The sequence below is a fragment of the Panthera onca genome, chromosome D3, assembly GCF_046562875.1.
Source record: "Panthera onca isolate mPanOnc1 chromosome D3, mPanOnc1 haplotype 2, whole genome shotgun sequence".
NCBI lineage: Eukaryota > Metazoa > Chordata > Mammalia > Carnivora > Felidae > Panthera > Panthera onca.
Genome location: NC_138350.1, coordinates 26,407,893 through 26,421,011, shown reverse-complemented (window position 1 = coordinate 26,421,011; position 13,119 = coordinate 26,407,893). Strand labels below are relative to the sequence as shown.

The window sequence follows — 13,119 nt, the reverse complement described above, 5'->3', positions numbered from 1 at the left end:
CCCCACGTCAGGGGCTCCATGCTCGCCATGGAGCCTGTTTGAGAGTCTCTCTCTTTCTCCCTCTACCTCTCTCCCCCCCATCTCAAATAAAAGTTGTTTAAGAAATGCATTAACTTCTCCCATGAAAAGACGTAGAGTGACTGAATGGATAAATATATATAAGACCCAAAGTATGCTTCCTACAGGAGATTTACTTCAGCTTTAATGTACATAGTCTAAAAGGGAAGGGATGGAAAAAGATATTCCATGCAAGTGGAAACCACAAGAAAGCAGGCAGGGGTAGCTATACTTACATGAGACAAAATAGACTTGAAGCCAAAAATAGTAACAAGGGGCAAAGAAGGTCATTATACAATGATACAGGAGTCAATTGATTAAGAAGATATAACACTCATAAATATATACACACGCAACATGAAGAACACCTACCTATATTAAACAAATACTAATAGACCTGAAGAGAAAAACAAACAATACAATAATGGAAGACTTTAATACCCTACTTACCACAGAGGATAGGTCATCCAGACAGAAAATCAATGAGTAAATATTGGAAAAGAAGGGAAATAATAAAGATCAAAGCAGAAATAAAGACAGCAGATGGGGCACCTGGGTGGATCAGTTGGTTAAGCATCTGACTCTTGATCTCATCTCAGATCATGTTCTTGTGGTTCGTGAGACTGAGCCCCATGTCGGGCTCTGACAGTGCAAAGCCTGCTTGGGATTCTCTCCCTCTCTCTCGGCCTAGATAGTTAGATAGATAGATAGGTAGGTAGATAGATAGATACATAGATAGATAGATCAATAGATTAGATAGATAAACAAACAGCAGACAAACAAACCTGAAAGAAAGAAAGAAAGAAAGAAAGAAAGAAAGAAAGAAAGAAAAGAGAAGCCAGAAAAGCAATAGAAGAGATGAACAAAACTAAAAGCTGGTTTTTAAAAGAAAGGGTTGAGGAAACTTTGCACTGAAAAGAAAACAAAAGAAGACTCAAACAAAATCAGAAATGAGTTTCTATTTCTTCCTGATTCAGTTTTGGAAGATTACATGTTTCTAGGGATTTATCCATTTCTTGAAGGTTGTCCAATTTGTTGGCATATCATTGTTCATGGTATTCTCTTATACTTTGTATTACTGTGATGTCTTTTGTGACTTCTCCTATTTGATTTCTGATTTTATTTATTTGGGTCTGTCTCTTTTTTTCTTGATCACAATGGATCTGAAATAACTAAAGCAATCTTGAGAAAGAAAAACAAAGCTGGAGGTGTCACCATTCCAGAATTAAAGATATACTACAAAGCTGTAGTAATCAAAACAAGATGGTCCTAAAAAAGAAAAATAAATAAAAGCAGACAGACTCTAAAGTTAAAAGGAAGAAAAAGAAATAACAATGAGAATATAAAAAGTAAAAAAAAATAAACACAACAGTATGGTGTTGGCACAAAAAAGACAGACAGATCAATGGAACAGAAAGTGCTCAGAAATAAGTATACACTTATTAGGTCAACTCACCTATGACAAAGGAGGCAAGAATCTAAAATGGGGGAAAAGATAGTCTCTTCAATACATGGTGATGGGAAAACAGGACAGCCAATTGTAAAACAATAAAACTGAGCCACTTACTGAAACTATACACAAAAATGAACTCAAAGTAGATTAAAGATCCAAATGTGAGACCTGAAACCATCAATATCCTAAAAGACCACATAGGCAGTAATTTCTCTAACATCAGTCATATCAACATTTGTTGAGATGTATCTCCTAGAGCAAGGGAAGTAAACATTCAAAAAAGAACAAAATCTTGCCATTACATGGATGAAACTAGAGACTATAATGCTAAGTAAAAGAGAGAAAGACAAATACTCTGATTTTACTCATATTTGGAATTTAAGAAACAAAGCAAATAAGCAAAGGGAAAAACAGAGAGAGACACCAAGAAACAGACTCTTAACTACAGAGAGCTGATGGTTACCCGAAGGGAGGTGGGTGGAGGGGATTGGTGAAATAGGTGATGGGGATTAAGGAAGGCACTTGTTATGATGAACACCGGCTCATTAAAATAAAAACTTTTTATTTTATTCTTTAATGCTTATTTTTGAAGAGAGAGGGAGAGAGAGAGAGAGAGAGAGAGAGAGAGGCAGAGCACAAGAAGGAGAGGAGAGGGGCCGAGAGAGAAGGAGACAGAATCTGAAGCAGACTCCAGACTCTGAGCTGTCAGCACAGAGCCCAGTGCAGGGCTCAAACCCACGAACCCTTGAGACCATGACCTGAGCCAAAGTTGGATGCCCAACCAACTGAGCCCAAATAAAAACGTTTTTAAAAAGGCAACTTATGAAATGGGGAGAAAATATTTCCAAACCATAACCAATAAGAGGTTCATATCTAAAAACATATACGGAACTCATACAATGCAATAGCTAGCTAGAAAACTCAATTGAAAGATGGTCAAAAGACCTGAATAGACCTTTTTCCAAGACATAAAAATGGCCAACACATACATGAAAATGTGTTCAACATCGCTGATTAACAGAGAATGAGACACAACTTTATACTTGTTAGGATGTCTATTATCCAAAAAACAAGAGGAGAGAAGGAAACGCTCATATGCCTTTGGTGGGAATGTAAAGTGGTCCTGCTACCACTAAAAACACTATGGAGGTTCCTCAAGAAATTAAAAATAGAACTACATTGGGGCGCCTGGGTGGCTCAGTCATTTGAGCACCCGACTCTTGATTTCAGCTCAGGACATGATCTCAGGGTCCTGGGATGTAGCCTTGCATTGAGCCTGCTTAAAGATTCTCTTTCGCTCCTTCTGCCCCTCCTCCATCTCTCTCTCTCTCTCTCTCTCTCTCTCTCTCATAAAAAAAAATATAGAACTACTATATGACCCATCAGCCCCATTTCTGAGTATATTTATCCAAAAGAAATTAAATTATTATTTCAAAGAGATATCTGCACTCCCATGTTCACAACAGCACTGTTTGCAATAGCCAAGGTATGGGAAAAAAAACATGCTTCCATTGATGGACTGAGGGATAAAGTAAATGTTACACACACACACACACACACACACTATGCATATATATGCACATCCCTGGTTGCCACGGATTAGAGAGTGGGGAAAATGGGTAGAGGTTGATAGAAGCAGATAAGCTTTTGTTATAACATGAACAAGGTTTGAAGATCTAATGTATGACATGGTGGCTATACTTGATAATTCTGTGTCCTATAATTGAAATTTGCTACCAAACTAAAACTTAAGTGTTTTCATATATATATATATATATATATATATATATATATATATATAGGGATTGAATATATATATATATATATATATATATATATATATATATATATAGGGATTGAATATATTAATTGCTCAGCCCATGGAAATCCTCTCAGAATGTATACATATATCAATTCATCACATTGCACACTTTAACACTGAAAAACAAAAAAGGAACTAAAGTGTAGTCATTCCCATTTTCTGACTTGTGATCCCTACCCTTATCCTTTACATCTTGTTAAAAGCACGTTTTTAGTAAATGATATAAAAACTATATTCTTCACAGAGTAAAAACCTATATTATTTTAATAGATTTTTAAATAAAGTTTACTTATTTATTTTGAGAGAGGGAGCATGAGCAGGGGAGAGGCAGAAAGAGAGTGAGAAAAAGAATCCCAAGCAGGCTCCATGCAGTCAGCCCAGAGTCCCACCCAGGGCTCAAACCCACACACTCTGAGATCATGACCTGAGCTGGAATCAAGAGTTGGATGCTTAACTGACTGAGCCACCCAGGCACCCCTTTAAGACCCCAAGAAAACTGTTTTAAAGATGCAACAACCAAAATTTCTATAGGGAGTAGATTGGATACAGCATAAATGACAATTAACAAGGAAAATAGAAGAAATAATTGAGAATATAAGAAAGAGACCAAAAAAAAAAAAAAATACAACCATGGACACACGAGAGAGGTTAAGTAACAGGGAAGCTAGATAAGAAAGTCTAAATATATTTAATCTGAGACACTAAATCACAGAATCAAAAAGCCAAATGAATTCAAATTACAAAATATTCATTGTTTATTAAGGGAAATAATAAGACATCAAAACCTAGACACATAATAACATAACTGCAGTAAACCCAAAACCAAGGTGGCTAAGTCAGTTGAGCATCCGACTTCGGCTCAGGTCATGATCTTGCGATCCGCGAGTTTGAGCCCCACGTCGGGGCTGTGTGCTGACAGCTTGGACCTGGGGCCTGCTTCAGATTCTGTGTCTCCCTCTCTCTCTGCCCCTCCCCCACTTATGCGCGAGCGCGCGCGCTCTCTCTCTCTCTCTCTGTCTCTGTCAAAAATATGTAAACACTAAAAAAAAAAAAAAGTAAAATCGTAAAAGTAACCGAAGATTGTGCAGGAAAGGCGCATGGTGGGGAATAAATTATGTTCAAAGGAGAAACAGGTAGACAGCTAATTTCTCAATAGCAACTAGGAAAGACAAAGGACAGTGGAATGACACTTCCTATATGATCAAAGAAAATAACTACCCACCTAGAACTGTCTATTCAGTGAAAATGAGTAGACAGTAAGAGGAAATAAATACATTTCTTAAACAGAGATTCATTACCAGGCCATTCTCACTCATGAAAATTCTGAAGTATGTACATAAATGAACAGAAGAAAAATGGTCCCAGATAGAAATTCTGAGATGCAAGGAGAGGAAAAAAATAATTAAATATATAGGTAAATTGAAATGAACATTGGACGTGTCATATCAGTTACAAAAATGTTGAGTATTTTTAAAAGACACAAGACAGAATTAAAACACAAAGCAACAACACACATAAGTGCAGAGCGATGTTAAGTGAAGTTAAAGTGTTCAAAATTGCTTGCATTATTATTATCCATAAATAGAGACAAGAAAATCCTCACCAAGATATTAGCATATGGAGAGTAGCAATGTATAAAATCAACGAATGAGGCAGAAGGAACTTCCAGAAGGGCGGGAAGCGCGTGGGGGCCGCCTGGGAGGCCGAAGCAAGATCGTGAGGGGCCAGAGTGTGAAGTGGTGGGCGCTTGGAGAACCGCTGGTGGCCAGATGGCAGGAGAGGAGACTCAAGAGGTGGGGAGAGCGACGACCATGGGAGTTTTAGTGCCCGCTGAGGGGGGCGAGGGAGGGGGAGGTTTACGCCCTGGACTTCCAGGGCCAGGAGTCACGGGGCCACGATGACTCTGGGCATATACAGCGATGGAGGGAGTCAGAAGGATACAGGTGGACAAAGCCCGTGCTCCAGTGGCGGTATACTCTGGCCACCTGCACGGACACAGACCTGTGTAGACTCGGTAAAAGGCCTAGCGCCATGCACGCGCCACAATAGAAGCCCAGGCCTCTGCACACGATCATGGATGGGTGTACACGTAAGCACAGCTGCCCAGAGCCACGCACGCATACAGGCCCCAGAGGCCTCTCCACGCGGTCACGGACACGTGCACATAACCCCGGCTCAGGTACAGGCAGGAAGGGCCGCCAGGACCTGGCACACACCTTAACACAGATGTACACGCCCATGCACTCCCGGGAGCTGTAGGTCACACATTCCCATGCACACAGCAGAACACGGGCGCAAACATCCACGCACACACCAGAACCGGACACGCGGACCCTGGCACACGCCAGACAGACACACACACACACACACACACACACACACACACACACACACTTGATCGCGCACGCGGGAGGCGCGAAGCTGTGTCCAGAGACTGCAGCCAGAGGCGCCCCCAGGCCCTGGGCAGCGCAGCGAACGGAGGGGAGGCGGATCCGGCGGGGGGTGGGGCAGGGGCCTGAGACGCCAAGCCCAGCGGGAGCCTGCACCTCTGCTCGCCGCGCTCGGGCCTCGCCTCAACACACCTCTTTCCCCCGACGCGCGCCTCCCGGGGGGCCCCTCCCCCGCGCCCGTGCGCTCGCCGGCCCCCCGCCGCGGCCCCGGGGTGCAGCCAGGCGGCCGTGCCTGGACCGCGGGACGGGGTGGAGGTGGGGGTGTGGGGCGGAGATAGGGGCCGGGCCCGGGCCGCGCCGCCCTCGTTGCCTGCCGCCCGCCGCAGCCGCCGCCTGAGCCCGGGATGGGGCGAGAGGCTGCGGCGGACGCCAGCATCTCTCCGCTGGGGGCGGCGGAGCCACCGCCGCCGCCGCCGCCCCCGCCGCCGCCGCTGCTGCCCCTGCTGCTGAGACGCGGTGGGAGATGGGTGAGTTGACCCTGGCGTCCTGGGGAGCCCGCGCCGCAGCCCCTGCATCCCCGTACTCCTGGCCCTCCGCCTCCATCTCCCGGCTCGCAGCGCACCAACCGCCCCCCGACCACGCCGTCACGGCTCGCACAGTCCCCTCCCTCCTGAGCGTGACTCTAGGGGTGGGAGTGGGAGCCCCGGGACCGGGGGTTGTGGGCGTCGAGACAGGGAGGTGGGGACGGGATTCCAGGGAGACTACTGGGCTCTGACGCCCCCTTCCCCAACCTGGCTGGCCCCAGGACGTTTCCCAGGCCCCAGAGGGCAAAGCCTCATGCTTAGATGCCCTGCCTAGGCCTGGGCGGGGGGCGTCCCGGAGGCGCGGGGCTCAAAAGGCACTTTGTGCGCTGTGCCCCCCACCACCCAAGCCTCAGGCGCGGTTCCAGAACAGGGCGGGTGCGGAGGCTGGGAATGGGGCTGCTTGTGGGGACCAGGCGGAGGGGCGTGGGGAGAGCACCCCTAGTTCTTTCCTTGGGGTTGGGACGGGGGCGGAGCGCGGCGAGGCTCAGGCGCTTTTCACTGCACTGCCCAGGGTGGGGAAGGGAACCTGGCTGGGGGAGGGCTCTATCAGTATCTGCAGATAGTGAGTTCTAGAAGCTGGGGTGGGGAGGAGAGCTTGGGTGTAAATGGGAACGGTGGCGTCTGAGCTGGGTGGCGTGCCACGAGAAGCAGAGGTGGGTCTCAGCCAGCCCTAGTAGCGGGAGGTCAGGTGACTCTCCTGGCTCTGGAAGACTCCCTAGAAGGCCTGTGGGCAGGAATACTACCCCAGAGAGACCCCCTCCATGGCCCCCCAGAACTGGCACTGCCCCATCCCCATAGCACTCCTTGGCACTCCTGGGACACCAGTCCTGACCTGCCTTGATGGGAGCTGTGGATACTGGCAGGTCACCTCCCCGGGCAGGGCAGGTGCTGAAGATCCAGGCCTCCGGGTGCTGAGGAGATAGGCACAGGGTCTTGGGAAAGTTTGGAAGAGGTTCTGGCAGCCCAGGGAGGAGAGAGAAGTTGCTGGAAGAGTTGGCTTGCTCAGCACAGAAGGGAAGGGTACTCTAGGTAGAGGGAATGGCTGGAGCAGAAGCTGTGAGATGTGAGCGCCTGGCCAGGGTGGAGAGTTGTGGAAGGGGGGGGGGGCTGGTCAGGCATGGGAGTGACCCACGTGAACAAAGGGAAGGAGGGCCAGGTGGAGGTGAGGTGTCAGGCCATCCCAGCGAGCTGGCACAAGCAAGCTCCCAAGGACAGCGAGACGCGGATGGGGCGGGCAGTGCTGGCATCTGGCACAGCAGGCCCTCTGGGAGTCTGCCCAGGGTCCCTGCTGTCGTCAGGGCTGCTTGGCCCACATCTGCCGGTGGCTGGATCACCCCAAGCAAGTCTGCTTTCTGAGTCTCAGTGTCCACATCTGTCAAATGGGGAGACTCCTCCACAGGGTTGTGGGGAGGTCTGCATGAGGTGATGAGTGTAGGGAGCCCAGCACCTGAGAAAGCCTCGGGAAATCCTTGGCCGCTGTGCCAGTTTGCATACCTGAAACGGGGCCTTGATGTCAGCTGGTGGGCCAGGCTCACTTTACCCAGTGGCGATGAGGATCCTGTGAGGGCTGGATGTGACCCGGGGAAGCCAGGGGCTGGGGGCACTGCAAGACCTTGTGCTCATGCTATTCTGGAAGAAGAGAGAAGCAGTGGGCGGTGGCCGGGGCGGGGTGGTCCTCCTTGTGCCCCCATGGGCACCTTAGCCATGGCATTCAACGGACCCTGCTGTGTTCCCCAAGGCCAAAGCCTCTTTGTTCTCCATGCTGCACGATGCACCCCTTCCTCCTAGTCAGCCCTAGCCCTGCACATGGGGGACCAGGGCTCCCTTCCAGAAGGGTCTTCAGACACTGAGACCAACAAACACAATATCTTCCTGTGAGGGGCACTGTCATGGGCAGCCGGGTGGAGAGGACACAGACCTTAGCCCCAGGAGAATGGAATGTAGTTGGGCAGCAAGACCGGTCAGGTCTCCATGGTCTTGCGTAGCCCTGTGCTGGCTGCTTAGGGGTGTGTGTGGCGGAGGGCGGTGGTGGGGGGTGGGGGGTTGGGAGATGCAATAATTGCACCATGGGACAGTCAAGGGCAGAAGTGAAAAGCAAGGACTCCAGATCCAGTGGCCCAGGTTCAAATCTCAACTCTGCCACTTCTTACTGTGTGAACGTGGACTGGTGACTCTGCCTCTCCGTGCCTCTGTTTCCTTGCTTCTGAAATGGGAACGAGGCACACTAGTGCTATTTGAACAGCTTGGTTCAGTTTCTAGTGGGCATTTACACCACCTTTTCCAGAATGGGTCTCCCAGTTCACCCCTGCCTCCTGGAAGACTACACAGCCTGCTCCAGTAGGCTATCGTCTTCCTTTTGTGTGTGAGTCCCTATAGGCGGGGGCCTGCCTTTCTGTGTCCGTTGCTTGGGCAGGGGACAATGGTGTGCTGGCAACAGGCCCTCTGGGAGAAAAAGGTACCTGATCAACAGCGTTGGCAGGTTTCCATGGTGCAAATCTTCCAGCAAGGCCCATTTGAAGCTATCAACAGCTTCAACATCTCACAGTGGGAGCTGGTCCAAGCCAGCTTTAGCACCCAGGCATTCAGTAGTTGCTTAATAAATGATGGTTGAATAAGGACAGAAGGCTCCAAAGACTTGGAGAGCTGCCAGGCCATACTGTAGCTGAGAGAGGGAGGCATCAGACAGGCTGAGGCCAGGACAAGAGACCACTCTGAACAAGTAACCCGTGGTGAGATGGAGGGCAGAGGGGAAGGAGGACTGATGTCCTCCCTTCCTGGGAACCTCTGTACCTCTGACCCTGCGTCACTTCTGCTCTGGATCCTCTTGACCTTGGCCTGGTTTGGGCTGTCTGCACAGAAGGACCTAGCTGGATCCCAAGCATTAACCTGACAGAGCTCTGAGAAATGGTCCAGACGGGTCTCAAACGTCAGATTCTATTTCCTTGCTTATGCTGTTCCCTCTGCCTGAATGTCTGTTCCACCCACCTCTTCCTATGAGCCCTGAAACTCTGTCACCCTTCAAAAGCCTCCTCCACCCCAAATCCCACAGACCCTTCTCCCCTTCTGCTGTTCCTCTGGCCTTACAGCCCCTCTCGTGTGCACCCTGCCTGCCCATAAAAATATTAGTAGCTAACATTGCATCTGTACAGCAACCTGTGATGGAGGTACCGTGATAATCCCTTTTGTAGATGGGGGAATGGAGGCTCTGTCTTGTTAACGATCACCCATCCTTTGCCTCTCGGCTTGAGCATCCGTTCGTTGTGCAAGGAGGCTCCTTGCTGTGGGCTGGGCAGAGCACCACTTCTCTTTCTTCAGTGTGTTTGCTGTGGCGTGTTCCACTTGGCCGTGTGTTCCCTATCCTATAGGAGCTCGAATGAATGAATGAATGAATGAGTGAATGAGTGAATGAAAATGAATGAGTGAGTGAATGACTTTCAGCCCCAGGGAGCATCCCTGTTCTTTTACCCATTCCTTCTCCCTTTTCATCCCTGTGGGAAGAGACAGACTCTTCAGAGGACAGCCTCACACCATGGAGGGATGGTCACAGGGACCCTGCTTGGCAACACCTGCCAGAAGGGAAGGGGAAGTGAGGCTTTGGCGGGGCCGAAAGCAGGCATGGTAGAAGGGTAGTGGACCACCCTCCTGTGGTCTAGAGTGGGGCTGACATGGGCCCACAGCCCTGCCTGTAACCCAGGAAGTTAACGGGGTCCCCAAATACTTTTACTTGCACAGCCCCAAGTGGAAATTCCCCTGTTGGCCCCACTTATTTTCGTTTTATCTAGAAAAATAAAGTTGGAAATAATCATTCACACACCCTAATTACTCCGTTGTTTTCTGAATTTAGAGCCGGTTTGGCTCTAGATTTTGGCTCCTGCTGAAGGAGGAATCCCCTGGGAGGGGCAGGGTGAGGGCCAAGGCAGGAGGCCAGAGTCTGCGCTGACACTGGGGCCTCCTCAGGGTCTGCCCTCCAGTTGCCCTCTCCTAGCAGGCTGGGAACTTCCCAGAAGCAGCAGCCCAGATGGGGGTCGGAGCGAGGGAGGGTGGCCAGAGGCAGTCTGTAGGATTCTGGTTGACCGAGACCCATAATGGATGACTTCCCAGGCTGTTCTACCCCACCTCGACCTCTGAGTCATGATAATTTGCTGCTGTATCGAGCACTTACTATGTGCTGGGCGCTGGGCCAAGCACTTTGTCTGCATCATCCCAGCTATGCCTGCTAACTTCCCTGAAGCAGGTACTATTATTCTCCCTATTTGGCAGTTTGAGGGTGCCTGGGGGCTGGGGCTCAGGGCCGGGAAGTGGTGGGGCTGGGATTGTATCCAGACTGTAGAACCCCCAGAGCCCGAAGGGGCCCCTCGGATAGGCCCCTCAGTCACTCAAAAGGGAACGGTCTCTGAAGCCTGGACGCCCGAGACAACCACGTCACTGGTGTCCTGGCCTCCAGGCCACCCTCCTTATGGCCCTGATTGCCACTCCCTTCTTCCCCAAAGTCCTGGGGCTCTGTCTCTGGAAGCCCCGTGTAGCCTCACCTGGGCGGCTTGGGGAAAATACAGATTTCCCAGGCCCTGCCACACCCCGCTGAGTCAGAATCCCACTGCGGGAGAGGGGGCTGGAAACCCAGATTTTAAAATGTTGTCCTGGGCATACAGAGGCCTGCGGACTCCCAGAACCACTGCCCGGCCCAGTGGTGTTCAGGCTGCTTTAAGAGACTCTCTTGCCCTTAACCCAGATCCCTATGACCCTGCTCCCACTTGTGTTCTCAGCCTCTGCCCCCTCCTACCCTACCCCAGCTCTGCACACACCACACCACACTGATCCCCCACGCCCCAATTTGCCTTTATCCAGGTACCTGCTGCCGCTGTTTCCTTCTGGAAACAGGTCCCAGCTGGCCACAGACCCCACAGAGCTTGTGTAATACTCTGGACCGGTCGATCGCGGCCCCGCTCTTGCTAGCCTGGGCCTGGCACACAGCCTGGGGGAATCGTGGTGGGTGAGCGATGGTGGCCGGGGAAGGCGGAACAAGGGAGGGCTGCCCATGACAGGTGGGCCTTCTAGGCTGGGCGCACAGGCACTCTCTGGGGGCTGGCACCTTGCCTAGCATGCAAAAGGCATTTGATGACTGTTTCTTAACTGCTTAATATACGGTGATGGGTCGTGTGACAGGTGAGAGCCACTTTCGGCAGCAGTGCAGATTGGCCGGTTTAGGCAAAAGATGGAGAAGGTGCCTTCCGGGCCATCTCTGAGGACCGTGAATATTAATGGTCCGAACTCATTTATGGCTCGGATGGGAGTGGGGCTGGTGCTTTCTTGCTTGATTTCATTTCAGTATCTCAGGAGCCCTGGGAGGGGGTGCTGATGTAATCCTTATTTCGTTCAATGGAAACTGAGCCCTAGACAGGTGACTTAGTAGGGTCACACAGCTGGGAGGGGGTCCTGCAGAACGGAGCCTTGCCCGTTGTGCAAAAAAAAAATCAATGAGTCTGTACTCTACAGTTTATGAAGCAGTAACACCTTATCTCAGTTGGTTCCAGCTGTGGCTTGGAGGTGTGGCTCTACGTTTTCACCTATGCCCACATCCCAGCATCAGAAAACCTGCATCCAGGGGCCTTCTGTGTCTGTAAGGGGCGGTGGTGGGAAGAGATCCCGCCTCTGCACTGGCCGGAGAGAGAAACAAAGAGGCAGTGTTGGGGGCTCTGGCACATAGTAGGTGTTTGGGGACCCCTGTGGTCAGTTCAGGCAGAGCCAGCTCTGGTCCCATCTGGACCTTGGAACAGCCCAGATCAGTCTTCAGTCTTTGAGCCAAGGCCCACAGGGTGTGGGTGACGGGTCCAAGGTCATACCTGCCATAAGGACTAGAGCAGAGGGTGTGAGGCTCCTCCACCATGGCCGAGAGGTCCAGGGAATGGGTCAGGGGGATTCTGTCTGTGCGGGATGACCTCTGTCAGAGCCAATAAACCACAGAGCCTGGCCCCAAAGGGTCCCCAGGCAAACCCCTCTCAGGGGTGTCCAGGACTGCTGTGGGGCCTGGCGTGTTATTGCTGTCACGGAAGTTCGGGACCATACCTGAGTAGGGGCAGTGGTCCTGCAGCCACCAGTGGGGGATGTAACAGACTCTGTGGTCTCCTCCAGGCACTGGCATGTAGGGAAGGCGAAATGCACCAGCACCCCACCCAGACTAGAAATCCAGGTGCTGGCTTCCCCCACACACACCTCCCTCACCCCCGCCCTGCCCTGCCACTGGGTCTTTGCAGATGCTATCCCTCTGTCTGCAGTGGCCTTCCCCTCCTCTCCTGGAAGGTGCTGGCTCATCCTTTAAGACCCCTCCAGGAAGCCCTGCCTGACTCCCACCCCAAGGGCCAGGCTGACCCACCCTGCCAGGATTTCCATCTGGCTGCTCCACAGGATGCTGAAAACTTGAGGGCCTGGTCTGAGATGCCAGTGGAGTGGACAGGGAAAGCAGCTGTAAGGTGCAGCCCAGTTCAGGCGACTGTCCCTGCAGCCCAGAGAGGAGACCAGGCTGGGGAGCCTTGAGGCCAGATAGCTAGCCAAACATGCCCATTTCACAGAGGGAACGTTGAAGGCCCGAGGTCCTTGGGACTGACCTAGAGCACCCTGGGGAGTGGTTGGTAGTCCCTTTGTGGCTTGTAAGAGGAGAGCCCAGGGCTATGTGGCCGTACCCCTGCCCCACTCCGGTCCCCAGCTGGAGCATTTGTCTGCAGGATCCAGGTCAGGTCTGGGGGGGATGGGAAGAAGCCCAGGAGAGCAAAGTCCCCAGGGCTCAGGCCTGCACTCGGTCTTCCCATGTGGAGGACA

At 51.1% G+C, this 13,119-nt stretch overlaps 1 protein-coding gene across 8 annotated transcripts in view; it reads left to right on the top strand.

Moving 5' to 3' along the window:
- SGSM1 (small G protein signaling modulator 1) overlaps positions 1-13,119 on the top strand; it is a 496,957-nt gene that overhangs the window by 88,530 nt on the left and 395,308 nt on the right. The window lies entirely within an intron of this gene.